Consider the following 17,815-nt stretch of genomic DNA (forward strand, 5'->3'; position numbering starts at 1 on the left):
TGTAGGGTACTTCATTCCCTACAATAACAAAGTGTTTAACGACTGCAAAATTGAGTTCCACGTCATTCATCAACTTTAAACGTTGTCTATGCTGTGTATACATACAAAAGTTGTTACGCGTTTTGTTAAGCATGTTCACACTTTCACAACCAAGCCAAATCACAGAAATGCACATTCAGACTAAACAAAGTTAAAACGGAGAGATTGAACTCCTACAAAATGGAGATGTATGTATCAACTGGGGGCTGGGGGAATGAGATTTGACCCAGCGTGGAATTTTCTGGCTCTGGAACACACACACACACACACACACACACACACACGATATTAATGAGCAAGTCCAGCTGTGGCACAGATGTGTCGCACAACTGTCCAGTCTAATTAAACGTTGACGTCAAGTTGACTAGGGCATGCCAAGGTGTTCTACATAAAAGTCTGAGGTCACCTTTTTAATTCCAACCCAGCCATCACAAATACATAAAACAATATTTTTGTGGGTTGCATGCCGGCCATAATCCAGACCAGCGCACGGGCATTATATTTTTCAATCAAATCACATATAAGCCAAGTATTTACACAGGTAATGTTGATAAACTACCATATTTTCCGCACTATAAGGCGCACCGGATTATAAGATGCACCCTCAATTAGTGACATATTTTCAAACTTTTTTCCATATATAAGGCGCACCGGATTATAAGATGTACCCTCAATTAGTGACATACTTTCAAACTTTTTCCATATATAAGGCGCACCGCATTATAAGACGCAACAGTAGAAGCAGTCAAACTTTATTAGTAGATTACAAACCAGCTTTCTGACATTTATATCAGGGAACCTTTCCTCCAGTGCAATCACAATATAGTAATACTCATTGTAATAACAATAATAACGCAAATAATAACTCTAAACAGCATAATAACTCAATGTCAATATGAGCAACCTTGTTCAACTGTAAACACACAAAAGAAACAGGTAAATCTTACTTTATCAGTTCATTACCCATCTACCAATATCAATATTGATCCGTATAAAAGGCGCACAATCGGCTTTTTAATTTTTTTTAGGCTTTTAGGTGCGCCTTATAGTGCGGAAAATACGGTACTTTATCAGGTCATTCCCCATCTACGAATCCCAGTCTCAATATTGATCCATATATAAGGCCCACCTGATTATAAGGCGTAACATCAGCTTTTAAATAAATTAAGGCTTTTAGGTGTGCCTTATAGTGCGGAAAATACGGTAGTTTGAAAAGATATGAAAAGCATTTTGAACAGTTGTCATTTTTACGAGATCCAGCCACACAGGAGCAATCAAAACAAAACCTCTGGCCACATGTATTATAATAAACAAACAACTCATCTACTAACATAAACCCTACTTATCCATTTTGAAAATGACAGTCAATCAAAGCAGAACTTCTAGTCTTTTATTTCCTGTAAATGTAAAATGCTGTCAAATGTCAGATGCTTTCAGGTTACTTTAAAGAATAAAGCAATTGCATTTCAAATACGTCAAAGTAAATACCGTAACACTGCCTGTGACATTTTTAAAACCTCAGAACAGCAGATTTAGAGCTTATGTGTCATTTTGAAGGACAACTAAGGCCTCCGCTTTGGAAAATGTAATTTCTCTGGTGAGGAAAAACGCAAACATCAGCCAACTGAGATCAGCATTTGAAGCCGCTAGTGAACTTGAGGACGTCACGTGGCCTTTGTTGACACTCCAGCTTCAGTGGACTTTAAGTCAGGCCTCCTTCTACTGATGACCGTGTCACATTGTTGGACAGAGACGACAGACTTTGAAACAGCATTTTTCCCCCCTTCACAAACCACTCTTTGTGTCCCGTGGGCTCACATGGTGGGAGCTCCAAGACACACTGATCTCACGGAATTGAGTTTTTCCATGTGGAGCATGTGTGGGGGTGGGTCGGTGGGAAAATGAGCCAAGAAAAACCGCCAGTAATCAGGAGCGGAGCACAGAAGCTTCCCATCCTCACTGCGGCGGCGGCGGCGGCAGTCACGACTCACCAGATCGCTGAAATGCTCCTGGCAGGTCGGGACGAAACCATAAAAGGGATTGAAGAGACCCCTCAGGAAAAGCCAGGCCTGCCAGGAAGCACTTCCTGCCACATTGGGGAGCGATGGAACAACGAGCCATCTAACAAAAACAACCTCTAATTGTGATCGCAAGATGCCAATAATTTGAAATGAAATTAAGAATAGAAAGTCATTCAAAAAGATGCTAATTTCATCTCATTGCAGGAGTTCCGAGAACAGAAAATTGTGCTTGGAATCACTTGATTGGATTAAATGAGATAAGACAAGTCTTTCAGAAAACATCTTGACTGAAGGGTTGGAAGCAGCTTGCAGGTCATGCGCAATTTTATCTTCTAGTGTTCATGTCAACAAATTTGGTTTTAAATGTGGTTGTAATGGTCGCCCATAAGCAATGGGGGCAGTCCATTCAAACCTCACTGCTGGCACGCAAGTCAAAACAATTATTCCTAAAAAGTTAACTCTTGTGTTAAAGAACCAGGCTACAAACTAGCTTTTACTCTGCAACAGCAAATCCTAAAAATGTCAAATATCGGACAATATCACCACCCTACGCAAATCATTTGAAATTCATATTTCCAAGCCAAATGTCAAAAACCCACATTAAAACCAAACAATGAATTAAGACATCTATTAGACATTTTCAAGTTGCATCCTGGGAGCTGAGCATCACCATTCTTCTGCACAAGAGCGGATTTTAATCACCTTACTTTGAATTAATTCTCATTTAAAAACAAAGATACATTTGAGGTTTCTCATGTAAATTAGTTGCCAGTTGTGTTGTGGTTTTGAGGTAATATAACCTAAGAAAAAGCGCTGCTTTCATGTTAATTCTGCATTTTAGTTGAGACAGCTGATCGCTTTTCTTCTTTATATTTCCCAGTGCAAAATCAACGACTAAAAAGTACAAGAAACTTACCAGGTTGAGATCGGGAAAATGTCTGGAAAGTATAAATCCCTTGGGGTGAAGTTGGCTTTTACTCTGGACACTTTGAAGCACTTTTCAGTGCAGCTTCATTGCGAACGAGCAAGCTCTCGCATGGACCTCCTCGCTCTGCTGAACTTCTCAAATCTGTAAAAGAGGCCATCAAGCTCATCGTTACAAGGCAAGGATCAGGAAACGAGTTCAGCCAAGGCCTTCAAAATAAAGCAACATTTAAAACTAAAACGGGGAAATCTGCTCGTCATTTTTTGATTTGAATTTGATTGAAAAAAATACATACCGATCTCTTTATAATGCTAACTGACGTCCGTTTAAAAACGAAGATAACATGAAGCTTTAAACAGAAATTTCTGATGCACCAGCAGAGGGCGGTAGAGGCATTGCTATGCACAATTCCTCAGAGCCAAATCAGCAACATTACAGTCTAACGTTTGTATTCTAAATTTGCATGAGCACTTACTTATTAATTAATGCCCACATGGTGCATTCTGAAGGTCTGTCATTAATCTAATGTTAATAAAATTAAATAATTATGTTTCTGATGGAATATACTCTGGACTTCTTACACGGATTCATTTTGTAGAGCACTTATCTCTGGCATTGTTAAACCATCACACAGTGGCCATGGTAACCTTGTTGCTTGGAAGTACAAGTACAGACAGCAGTAATATTTAATTCACTACATTATAAATCTTCAAGGAAATCTTCAACTTACGCTCTGTCGTATGTATTATTGTGTTGCACACCACACAGAAGTAAAATAAAATCGCACTCTTAGAGGCATGCAAGGAGAGGGCTTTTTGTTTGTTTGTTTTTTTTGACGTTTTTGTGCACAGTGGGATTTGAACATGTGCTCCAGGTTCTTCAAGGTGAGCTCGTGCCGTCCAGCTGAGTGTTCAAGAGTATAATATAGTATGTTTAGATAATCTTTTCATTACTGTAATTATACTAGCAACTAAATTGATTAAAGGCTATACCAATAAGTTGGCTTGGCTTGCCCTAAACAAGAGGTCGGCAACTTTTAACGTTCAAGCAGCCATTTTGACGGGGTTTCCACAAATAAGACAACACTGGGAGCCTATAGAGGTTTAGGTAGGATTAAAAGAAGCAAGCAAACCGAACGTACGTCTGAATCCATCCGTGTTGACAAACAGGGACATTAATATGAGATTTATCGAGTGTTGAGAATTCATCGCGTGCTCCAGTTTGTATTGATTACTTAACTGTGTTATTTTAAAATATCTGCTTTTAACCTGGAAGGCCGCGCTGTATTTCCTGTTTACATTCTCTGTTCGTCATTTAGCTTTTAGCGGTGTTTGCAAGCATTTTGCAAATAAAGGTGAAAGAGCCACATATGGCTCCAGACCCCTGCCCTAAACTATATTTATTCACAAATTTTTATTATGTTATATATTAGGGCCACAGGAGAGTAGCTTTCACTACAGTGACGTCTGAAGCTAATGGCTTTACTGTACATATTATTATATTAATAATAATAAAAATGATAATGCAGTTCTTTCATTATGTCCCTTGAAGACACACTGTAACATCCAACTGTTTTTTTTTCTACTTGCATCATGCAAAGATGCTGATACAAAGATGCTTCATTTGTGGTTTGACAGGCAGATAATTAAAACGGCAAGCATTTTAAAACAGGGTATTGTCTTCTACTGTGTGTGTATGCGTGTAACCATTGTATCACTTTGCATCTTCAAATACCAAAGCAGTCAAGAGGTTGCAACGTGCCGGCAAATCACACATGACAGCTAAATTGGACATCAACACCAGACATGAGCGGCCGTCACTTCACTTCAATTTCTCCTGCTCCAGCGCCAATCGGTGGGGACACACATCGAAAATAGCAACTAAGACCACTCCTCCTGTTCCTCATGACAATCCCTCATTTTCTCTTTGTTCTCAGCAGCTAATGACAATGTGCTGGACCATTGCTACTCTGAGAAACTGCCGCTAGTTATTTTCACTTCGTTGAGTCCTCCAATACAGTTATTAGTTCCTCGTGACGGTCATTACTTGTCTCGACTTTCCAACGCTGTGTCTGGCCAGTAGACAACCCAAAATTCCAAACACTCATCCAGTCTGCCTCCAAGTTTCTCCAACAATCAAAAATTTCGTCCGACAATGCATCAGTCCAACGGAAATCAACCCAGACACTAGTCTGTTTCTGTCCTTCTCTGTATCCAGGTGAAACCGTCATTTCAGTAATGAGTCTTTTCACATCCATCCTTCACTAGATACAGTCATTAATTGGACTCCGAGTCCATTGTTCAATCCTGAATGTCCATATATGAGCCAGTCTCCAAACCCATTCAACCTGGATTCACTCAAACATTAAACTACCGTATTTTCTGCACTATAAGGCACACTGGGTTATAAGGCGCACCCTCAATTAAGGACATATTTAAAAACTTTTCCCTTACATAAGGCGCACCAGATTATAAGGCGCACCCTCAACCAATGACATATTTTAAAACCTTTTCCATATATAAGGCGCACCGCATTATAAGGCGCACCCTCAATTAATGACATATTTTAAAACTTTTTCAATCACAATATAGTAATACTCAGAGTACCGTATTTTCCGCACTATAAGGCGCACCGGATTATAAGGCACACCCTCAATTAAGGACACATTTTAAAACTTTTTCATATATAAGGCACACTGGATTATAAGGCGAACCCTCAACTGATTTCATTTTTTAAAACCTTTTCAATCACAATATAATAATACTCAAAGTAATAACTATAATAAGTCAAAAACTCTAAACTTTAAATAGCTTAATAACTCAACGTCAACATGACCAACCTTGTTCAAGTGTAAACACACGAAAGAAACAGGTGAAGCTTACTTTATCACTTCATTCCCCATCCACGAATCCCAATCTCAATATTGATCCATATATAAGGCGCACCTGATTAAAAGGTGCACCATCAGCTCTTTAAAAAAAAAAAAAAAAAGGAGTCGTTTTAGGTGCGCCTTATAGTGCGGTAAATATGGCAATCCAAGAGATCCAACAATTAGCTTTGCTACAAATCCGTCCATCCAATCATTAATCTAGCTCCAAATTCATCATTCCAAATGCATGTGTGGTCTAAGCATCAAATCCTGAGAAGCATTAAAAATAATCTTGTCTCCACTTGTTTTATATTCATCCTTCAATTTGTTGCGGTATTGGTCTGTCTTCCACATGTTCCCCTTTTAGCCAGGCTCCACGTCCATCCAACTGTCTTAGCATCCATCCAACAGCCCACCTTGTTTCCAAATATATCCATCACTAGGTTCAGCCATTAGCGTTTCTCCAAAAGCAGGATACACAACCATCCAACTCACGATAAGTCAGGTCTGCTTCCAAGACCATCCTTCACTAGATGCAGCCATTTGTCTGGCTACAAGTTCACGCACCAGTCACCAACATCGATCCAACATGTCTGGCTCAATGTTCAGGACATCCATGCAGCCAGCAGTGTCCATCCATCTCTACATCTACAAATTAGTCTGTCATCAGTTCCAACCAACAACCAGCTGGTTCAGCTCTCACCAACGATTTATCCATTACCCAACTAATGTCCATCAATCAGTATACTAGCATCTGTCTATCAACTGCATCAATCCATCCGTTTTATGCTTTACCATGGCTGTTTACAAGCATCACATCCAACTAATTCCCATCCCTGGCTAAGTCCTGACAAAGGCATCATCTTGACTTATCCTGTGCCAGGTTGAGGAGCGTGAAACCTAGCAACACACCTCTTGCAAAACGACAAACATCACAGCTGGATCGAGGAGACGAGAAACACATATTTGCTGATAATTCTGGTACAAAAAGACTCCGGGCTTCAATGTATTTATCAAGAAAGCACACAAACAAGTTATGTGATAGTGCGTGGTGGTACCTTTCCCGGCTTTTTCTTTGCTCTGGCAGGCATTCACTTGGCTGCGGAGATAAAACATTCGTTCACTCGGCAAGCAAACGCTGAGGATATTCTAAATGCATCAATACCATATTTTCCGCATTATAAGGCGCACCGGATTATAAGGCGCACCCTCCATTAATGACATATTTTAAAACGTTTTCCATATATAAGGCGGACCGGATTATAAGGCGCACCCTCAATTAATGACATATTTTAAAATGTTTTCCACATATAAGGCGCACCAGATTATGAGGCGCACCCTCGAATAATGACATATTTTAAAACGTTTTCCACATATAAGGCCTACCGGATTATAAAGCGCACCCTCAATTAATGACATTTTAAAACTTTTTCAATCACAAAATAGTAATATTCATAGTAATAACAATAATAACTCTAAACTCTCAATAGCATAATAACTCAATATCAATATGACCAACCTTGTTCTACTGTAAACAAACAAAACAAACAGGTAAAGCTTACTTTATCAGTTCATTCCGAATCTATGAATCCCAATCTCAATATTGAACCATATATAAGGCGCACCTGATTATAAGGCGCACCTGATTATAAAGCGCACCATCAGCTTTTTAAAAAAAATTAAGGCTTTTAGGTGTGCCTTATAGTGGTGCAGAAAATACGGTACTCTACAAGCATTTTCGTCATGTTCACTGTAATACCAAAAAAGTGCTCCTGTCGTTTCCGTGCATATTTTAGTGTAATACATTTTTTTCAAGAAAATGTTGAAGAACTCTAAAATGCATTCATAACTTTATTAATAATACCTCATATTGAGCTAGGAAAAACCCTGCTTGAAACCAATCCAAATCAATAGACTTCTCTTTTCCAAAGCAAAATGTTTTGGTTGAATTTTTGAAAACCAAAAAAAACAATTTCAAAACTGTGTCCATATATAGCCAAAATCTTCACACAAAGCAGCATTTTCAGACCCTACCATCAGCTGCTGCAAAAACGCCTCAAAACAGGGAGGAGACACCAAAATAGAATCTTAAAGCAAGAACATCTGCAGTAAAACGATTGAGTAATTGCTGTGGCCTTTGTATATTAACCTTTTCTTGTTTTGACCTTGATAACACACTCTGAAGAAAAAAAAAACCAGTAACAGTAATAATAATAATAACAACCTGACACGTTAAGCGAGTCAAGCGTCAGTGCAGCAAAGGCACCGAAGCGTACGCTGTGAGCTAAATGGATCATCTGAAAATGTTTGTTGAGGGTATTGTCCTGGAAGAACATTTGTAGGGGAAAACAGTATAACGTGTAAAAATATAGTCAAAAGGCCTAAAAACTACCAAAAATGGAATCCAAAGAGTTATACATTTCTAGACAGAAATCCTGAGAAAAAAAAAAAACACAACTAAATGGGAGTCGGATGTGCGGAATAACTGAAATTGGACATCAAATTTGAAAATGTCTGTTTTGGTTCTGAGAGGAATATTTTCAGTGGGATTTTTTCGCTCAATATTTCTCAAAAATGTATCACGAAACTTGGAAGTCATTTGGAAGGAACGTCTACAGGACATTCGGATAATCGTTAACTGAATTGTAGTTCATTGATTGCTTTTTGTTCTTACAGGCAGGTGCACCCCCCCCCCCCCCCCCCCCCCCCCCCCGCCTGTGTCACCTGCGTTTAACTGTCACAACGTTGATAAATCAGTTTGCAGTTGCCTGGTGATAAACCGCGTACACGCGTTTCTGTTATTGTCATCAGAGTTCAACAGATGTTTGCTTCCTGATGAAGTGGAACAAAAATCATTACCATCCAAGAAATGCCCATTTTTGTTTTGTCCTGATAGCAATCAAGAAGCAGCAACAGACTTAATGGATCCAATTAGTGGATGCCTGCATGCCCCTGGCTCGCAGAAAATTGTGTGCAATTAAAGTTAACAATAAAGGCGCTCCAATGAACTCGGGCCCGAACAAGAAGACAATTGGATCATCACAAAACTGGTGAAAAAAGTGTGAAAATGTTGCACAGCAGCATTGACAATATCGTACGACAAAGTGTGCACGATTTGTGCAATTTACCCGCCCTTTACTTTGTGCTGGTTTTCGCGCTTCAATTCGCTGCTACAACCTTTTCAAAGTGACGCGAGACTCGTTTCAATCCCAGTTAGCTTTGCGTAGCTCCTGCAGCCGTAAATGTCAAAAGGTTTGCAGCCCTCTGATTGCAGAAGGTGCACAGGGCGTGCGAGGCAACGAGGTCCTTGATGGGAAAATGATAGCTTCCGCCTGTGAGATGTATTGGTGGTGGATGTATCATATTTGCATGTAAAACACACCTTTGCACTCAGAAGAAATGATTTCGCCCTGAATTGAATCTTTTTCTTCGGAACTAAAGATTTTATGGCAAACAACAGACGCGTAATGATGTAACTGCTTTATGGGGAGGAATTCCACAAATTGGTCTGAAATTGGCGACTTGGATGAAGGATATGCTCGACATTATGCGTTACATGCTGTTTGTGTTACATAAGCGCCTCGCTGCAGCTAGCCGCAATGAGGAATAAACAAGATATTGCTGGAAAATAGAACTGATTGGAAGTGACAGCCAACCAGTGGGGGGTGGAGGGGTTGCCAGATACTGTGCACATGGAACAGGAAAAGTAATCAGAGTAAGAGCAAAATGGCCTGGAACGTTGTCTCTCTTTTGTACGTTAAGATAGTGATTTCTAACCATTTCGTTGAGAGAGATCATCAGTTATGCCAAACGCCCTTAATTGGTCATGAATACAGTGGACCCCGTGTTACAGCGTCCCTGACTTACATTATTTTCATGTTGCAACCTGGAATACTAAGTTTTTTCATCCCCTCTTTATGGTATTTTCCTGGTTTTTGTTAGGAATAACCCCGAGACACGAGTGGGTTGAGGACCCCGACACGACACACAAGGGTTAGCTCCGAGGGTTTATCAACAAAATTCGCACGGCAAGCGTGGGGAAAAAGTGCAACAAAAGGGGAGAAATCAAACGGGTCTAAATAGTCAGGTAGTCTGGCACAAGGGGACGACGTCAGCAGGAGGACAATCAACAACTAAGAAGAACAAAAAGAGCCCGGAGGGGTAGCAAAAGGTAAATGAGCAACGGAGCAAAAAGCACAAGCTAAAGAACAAATCAAAATGCACGACTGCAGGCACTCGGGATGAAAAAAACGCTGGGAATCGCGAAGGCTTCACTGAGGAGTGGCTCGTGGAATAACCCGGCGATTGTCCTCCTGCACCAGCCGCCTTAAGTAAGGCCTTGATGACGATGGTCGTCAGGTGCGCGGTCGGTGACCCCGCCCCCTCGTCGTGGCAGGAGGACCTCGCCTACAACAAAGACATGATAAGCCAGGGGTGTGACAGATTTGCGACCAAAACAACTGTCATGACCCTAGGGGCTTGGCTGTATTTGTGTTGTTTTGCCTCCATCTGCTGGCGTTTTTAGGTGATTGCCCTTATTTACGATTGGCGTCTAACTGCTTCCAAGCAACACGTGACTACAATGCTGGTCTGATATTGGTCGGCGTCTCCACATGAAGATGGTGGTCTGCTATTGGTCGGCTTCACTTGGCGGTAAGGTAAAGCTTTGTTCGATTGTGAGTGGTTACAAAAGCGTATTTATAGTGCATTTTACTGCTTAATTCAAAGTTGAAAGGGTTAGCCATGGGTCCCAAGATTGCTAATGATGTTAAAGAGAGAAGTTAGAAGATGATTTATATGGAAACCATGTTGGAGATAACCCTAATTAGGAAATATGGGCATAAAAAGCAGCACTCAAAGGTAAATAAATCCTTCCTATATTTTTTATTTATGATGTTTTCTGATTGTATACATGTATATTATATATACATACAACTTACTATACTATTTTGGTAGCAATTTTTAATATGTATGTACAATTTTGATGTTTTCACCTGAGGTTCGAAACACATTAGCTATTTAACATAGGTTTGGATTGCCCGTCATACGACGAATTCGCCTTACGACCCCAAGCGCGCAACGGATTCATCTCGTAACACGGGGGCCCACTGTATTATTTATTTAGTACAAATCGTGTGGGAACGAAGACACTTCTAGCGTGTAATCCACCACTGAAGATATCTGATTGCAATTTTTCAAACAAGAACTTATGGTTCCTCCTTCCATAGTGGAAATGCGGCTTTAATCACATCAAATAAACTGTAAGTACTAACTATCGAAAGTTCCCGGAGAAAAAAATAGGACTTTTGCCCCCACCTTCCAATACTAAAATTGAAAAAGTGGCTTTGGTTTCTATTATGGCATCACGGTCACAAAACGTCACGTCACATTTACGACGTGTTATGGAAACTGGACGGCAGCAGAATGAGCATCGTTTGTCATTTGGAGGTTTTATTTCTTTTCTTTCGCAGTCCACGGACACAAAACTGGAAAGAGGTATCTGTGAAATTTACGAATAAATAAGAACCCCTTAATGTCACACATAGGTGGCTATGCAAAAACGTTATTACATTACCGATCTCTAAAACAGGGAAAATTAAGTATCACAAACGTGTTTGTGTAAGTCACTAAAACGTCAAGATTTTAATGTAGCTTGTATCATATGCCCAAAGAATTCAAGAACCATAAACATTTAATTTGTCATCACTACAAGACAGAAGCCCCGCAAAAGCTCAGGAGATGGGTTACATCAAACTTTGGGATAGCATTGCCAAAAATAAAAACTGATGACGACTTTATCTCTCCGGCTCCTAAATCTGACACACTAGCAGCAAAAATTACCGTATTTTCCGCACTATAAGGCGCACCTAAAAGCCTTAATTTTTGTTTTTTAAAGCTGATAGGTGCGCCTTATAATCAGGTGCGCCTTATTGATTGATCAATATTGAGATTGGGATTCGTAGATGGGGAATGAACTGATAAAGTAAAGCTTTACCTGTTTCTTTTGTGTGTTTACAGTAGAACAAGATTGGTCATATTGACATTGAGTTATTATGCTGTTTAGAGTTATTCTTTGAGTTATTATTGTTATTAATTTGAGTATTACTATAATGTGATTGAAAAAGTTTTAAAATATGTCATTAATTAAGGGTGCGCCTTATAATCCGGTGCACCTTATATATGAAAACGGTTTTAAAATATGTCATTGATTGAGGGTGCGCTTTATAATCTGGCGCGCCTTATAGTGCGAAAAATACGGTACTTTGAGGATTACTATATTGTGATTGAAAAAGATTTAAAATATGTCATTAATTGAGGGTGCGCCTTATAATCCGGTGCACCTTATATATGAAAACGGTTTTAAAATATGTCATTAATTGAGGGTGCGCTTTATAATCTGGCGCGCCTTATAGTGCGGAAAATACGGTACTTTGAGGATTACTATATTGTGATTGAAAAAGATTTAAAATATGTCATTAATTGAGGGTGCGCCTTATAATTTGGTGCACCTTATATATGGAAACGGTTTTAAAATATGCCATTAATTGAGGGTGCGCTTTATAATCCGGCGCGCCTTATAGTGCGGAAAATACGGTACTTTGAGTATTACTATATTGTGATTGAAAAAGTTTTAAAATATGTCATTAATTGAGGGGGTGCCTTCTAATCCGATGCGCCTTATATGTGGAAAAAGTTTTTGAATATGTCAATAATAGAGGATGAACCTTATAATCCAGTGCGCCTTATAGTGCGGAAAATACGGTAATCAACATATGACAGAAGAGCAGCTATAGGAGTAGTTAGAATTGCCTCGATCGAAACACATCTATGGCTAGATGCTTGAAGAAGGATAAAAACAAGCTTATTTTTGTAACTAAGCAAGGGAATATAAAAAAAAAAAAAGCTCAGACTATGGAAAAGTGGAAAGATTAGCTAGACTGTTGAATCTGTCGCTGTGTGCTGCCATCTTATCTATCCATTTGTATCCATTCCCAAATCCATTTGTGAATCGAGTGATCACTTTAATCAAGGTGTCATTGCGACATTGGCGACTCGCAAGCGAGTAATGAGTCCTGCCAGTGACCCGCAGCTAAAGCCTTGGACACTGTTAGCAGACAGGCAAGGTTTTTTTTTTTCCCCCTCCATAACCCAAGCACCGCCATTTCAACACCGTGTTTAATTGCTAATGAAGTAGCTTTAGAGATTACCAATCGTTCTAAGAAAGCATTATGTGATTGGGGTCAAATGCTAATTGCGATGCATGGAAGCATGAAAGGCATAAATACAGTTAGTGTAGTTTGCACACATGATGTGCAAGCTCAAGCAGGAGCCAGATATTAAAAAAAAAGATATGGGTTTGTCTGCATTTCTGATGTAAGGAAAATGGTGAACTTTAAAAGGTGTCTGTGGAATGATGGTGGATGTCTTTTTTTTTTTTTGTCACAAGGGCGATGACATTTCCTCATAAATCACCCTTCTACTAGATTTTAGACACTTGACATCAAGGTGCTATCATCACAAATGCCATCAAACACCCACGCTACCAAAATTGTGCTTTTTGCTATTATCTTCAAAGGTATTTGCCATTAGAGAGATATATGGAGGCGCTGGTGAAAATGATCTTTGTTTAACTATGGAAAAAGGTCTATAGGTATTTTTTTTTTTATTTTTTTGAAGGCCACTCTTACATTTAAGACCACTTTCTTAGTTAACGTGCCACAAAATGTCACAAACAGTCTTAGTGGATTTATATATATATATATATATATATATATATATATATATATATATATATATATATATATATATATATATACACACACACACACACACACACACACACACACACAGGCCGCGATTTTTTCCTCATGATTTGAGACCTGCGGCTTATAGTCCAGTGCGGCTTATCTGTTGTTTTTTTATTTATTTTTTTGCTAGCCATCAGCAAGCAAATGTTTGTATCTGTTCCAGGTTTCAATTTATGGAACAACTATGAAATATTGAAACTATGAAAAGATGTGAATCAATGGTTGTGCTAAAAAAAGTTTTAAAAATATATTATTAAAAAAATGTCTCTAAATTGAATAAGAGAATGTATAAAATTTTGGTTAAATTTGTGACGTGTCAATTTTATATGCAGTACACAGTATATATGATTTTATTTATGTATTTATGATTGCATATATGAATTATGTGCAATGTGTTTACTCAACTAATCTATCAAACAAAAGGAGATAATAAAAGATGCTCTTGGAAGTATCGATTTTGATTTTGAGCTGTTATTTAACTAACTTTTTGCTGGGAAATAGAACTGATTGGAAGTGACAGCCAACAGTCTGTTAGTGTTGAAAATATCCATCCATCCATTTTGTATAAATATGTTGGGACTAAACATGCAGCCATGTTCAGTCTGTTAAAGATAGGATGTTGCTGTTGGCAGACAATTACGAAAAAATTAAATAACAAAAAATATATATACAAACGTCCCTGTAAAATCCTTTCGCAGCAATATCTCATTTGATTACCTGCGGCTTATAGTCCAGTGCGGCTTAACCATGACAAAAATCTTTTTTTGTTGTTTTTTATTTTTTGCTTTTGATCATATTTTGCTGCTGCGGTTTATATACCGATGTGGCTAATAGTCTGGAAAATATGTATAAAAAAAAAAAAATATATATATATATATATATATATATATATATATATATATATATATATATATATATATATATATATATATATATATATATATATACATACATACATACAGTGGGCCCCCGTTTTACGAACTTAATCCGTTAGGCGGCTACGCTCGTAACTCGAATTGCTCGTATGACGGGCAATCCAAACCTCTGTTAATTAATGAATGCGTGCAACACGTGCAAAAACCCTAGGTAAAAACATCACGACTTTATACACATATTAAAAATTAGTAACATGATCTACTGTACATTTAAATTAAATAACATAAATATACAAAAAAAAAATGACATTTGAGCTGGGTGGAGACGGAGGGGAGCAGAGACCAACCCGCAGAATTTATTTATTTATTTTCTTAAACGAGAACGATTTCCTTCTCTTTAATCCAGAATAGAAGAAGCCTCTCCATTTTGTTGTTGACCGAGGTCCGTCCCCTGGCAAGGAGTCTTGCCCTTAGAAGATTGCCGAGCGGTTACGGCCATACTCACTAGCAAGGTTAACTATGCGTGCGCCTCCTTCGTATTTTTTTTTTTTTTTATTATCTCCTGTTTCGTTTCTATTGTCATCATCCTCTTACTTTTTCCTTTATTGCCACCAGTAATTTTAGAAGCCATGTATAACAGATAAAGTTTGCAAAGTCTTCACAACACACCGACCAGCTGTGCCATCAAGCTAGATGAAGGCGTTCGGCCAATACCATATTGGTATTTCTGTGATTGACATGACGCCGGCCAATAGCATATTCGCATCTCCGTGACTGAGACCGGGACTGTGACCTTAATCGACCAATAGCATAACTGCGTTTCCGTGACATGCGAGAATATTTATTTTTATTGATGCAGCAAAGCGAAAACAATAGTGCGGTTACACTATCCGGCATGTTGAATTGTTCGTTAGACGAAAGGTTTGTGCGTAAGAGGGGGACATAAAAACGCCGCGGTCCACATTTGTAAGATGAAAAAATCGTAAAACAGGGAGTTCGTAAACCGGGGGCCCACTGTGTATATATATATATATATATATATATATATATATATATATATATATATATATATATATATATATATATATATATATATATATATATATATATATACACACACACACACACACACACACACACACACACACACACACACACTATATATGCAACTTAAAATCAAAAAGGTCTGAGCAGGCAAACGACATAATTGGGTCCGACTTCTAAATAGTGGACAAATGGATGCGGCATAGACAATCTGTAGAAGAACCTTTTGCGCCAACAGCTCTTTGATTTTGTTTATACCATATTTACTCAGTGTGGGTCTTTCCAGAGACAGTCCGTATGTCCATTTACAAGGACACCAATAGGCAGCAGCATCTCTAGTCTAGACACCAGAGTTCCCCAGTTCCTCACACTATTAAAGTCCTTCATGATAGATGAACACCTCTACAGTGGGCTCTGTGTCGGGCTGTAAGCAGGGAAGAGAAAATGCATCCATGCTGGAAACTGCCTTTCACTTTAACTTAGCTTTAGCTTCCCTATAAAACCGGATAGATCTAAAAAACAGTTCACAAATAAGAGCAAGAACTTTGCAGGTGACCCCTGGTAAAAGCCACCCGAAAATTCCGTTTTATCCCCACAATGTCTGACCTTTATGTTATCAACTCCATGGATGCAAAGGTTTCATGTTTCTGGGTGCAAAACAAACACTGACAGGTTACAAATTTGACCTTTTTCCTTGCCATCTGCAAACAAATACAGTACATACATTCTCTGGCTTGTGTACAGGTGAGTGTGTGCATTTCATTTGAATTGCGATGCATATTGTCCTTTATAAAAATGTACTCTTTCTGATCTGGGTGTCAAAGTTCAAAACATACTTTCAATGAGCATATTCTTCAGTATGTTTCCAATTCACCAGATTCACAGAAAAAATAAAACTCTTCCCCAAACAACCTCTAAAAGTATTAGCTAAGCACTTACACAGCATAAGCAAAGCCAGACAGCTATTACACAGCCATAAAGACATTGATCTGGGGGGTTGCCATGGCAACAACAGAGAATATTCTCTGGATTACAAGCAACATGCTTTATAACTTGCTATTTGAGAGTAAAAATTAAAAAAAAAGATAACATGTTGCTGATGTAATTTATGTGGCGTTAATTTCTTTCAAACAGATAACACAATTGTGAGGAATGTGTTTTAATTCTTGAGGTTTTTTTTTTTTTTTTTTTAATTTGGCTAGGATAATTTAGAAAAAATATGGAAAAATCTTACAGTGGTCACAAGTTTGTTAATTACTTGTTACATTTTCCCAAACCTAGAAGTGACTTTTACACTGTTTTGCATATGTACTAATTTTTGTAAGTGTGTGTGTGTGTGTGTGAGGGGGGGTGAGTATCTGTATTAACAAAGCAAATATACTTTGCATCTTCAATATAATACAATGTGATGTTTAACTGGATTTTTCTTAATAATACCAGTGTAGAAAAGTAATGTGATTATTTTTTTATATTTTTTTGTGTTACATTCATTGTCGATACAAAGGACCATATTGTTCAGCAAAAAGTAAAGGCTAAAACCTAAAAGGCTATTTTTTTTTTTTAATCTGATGGTGCGCCTCATAATCAGGTGCGCCTTATATATGGATCAATAGTGAGATTGGTAGATGGGGAATGAAGTGATAAAGTAAGCTTTACCTGTTTCTTTTGTGTGTTTACACTTGAACAAGGTTGCTCATATTGACATTGAGTTATTATGCTATTGAGAGTTTAGAGTTATTATTTGTGTTATTATTGTTATTACTTTGAGTATTACTATATTGTGATTGAAAAGTTTTAAAATATGTCATTAATTGAGAGTGCGTCCTATAATCTGGTGCGCCTTATATATGGAAAAAGTTTTAGAATATGTCATTAATTTAGGGTGCGCCTTATATATGGAAACAGTTTTAAAATGTCATTAATTGAGGGTTCACCTTATAATCTGGTGCGCCTAATAGTGCGGAAAATATGGTAATTGTTAAATAAAAAAATCTGGCAGCATTGAGGGTGCGCTTTATATTCCGGTGTGGCTTATAGATGGAAAAGGTTTTAAAATATGTCATTAATTGATGGTGCGCCTTATAATCTGCAGCACCTTATATATGGAAAAAGTTTTAAAATATGTCATTAATTGAGGGTGTGCCTTATATATGGAAAAAGTTTTAAAATGTCATTAATTGAGGGTTCACCTTATAATCCGGTGCACTTTATAGTGCGGAAAATACGGTAATTGT

The 17,815-nt window shown here is 38.1% G+C and overlaps 1 protein-coding gene across 3 annotated transcripts in view; it reads right to left on the reverse strand.

The window, feature by feature from the left end:
* Positions 1-17,815, reverse strand: part of LOC148405707 (liprin-beta-1-like) — a 50,272-nt gene that overhangs the window by 15,560 nt on the left and 16,897 nt on the right. For all 3 annotated transcript variants that reach the window (XM_088406761.1, XM_088406760.1, XM_088406759.1), the window contains exon 3: positions 2,977-3,129. The gene's annotated coding sequence lies outside the window, so the exon portion shown is untranslated. The remainder of the gene's footprint in view (positions 1-2,976; positions 3,130-17,815) is intronic.

Source organism: Hippichthys cyanospilos, chromosome 22 (genome assembly GCF_059441005.1).
Source record: "Hippichthys cyanospilos isolate Australia breed blue-spotted pipefish chromosome 22, RoL_Hcya_1.0, whole genome shotgun sequence".
Taxonomy (NCBI): domain Eukaryota; kingdom Metazoa; phylum Chordata; class Actinopteri; order Syngnathiformes; family Syngnathidae; genus Hippichthys; species Hippichthys cyanospilos.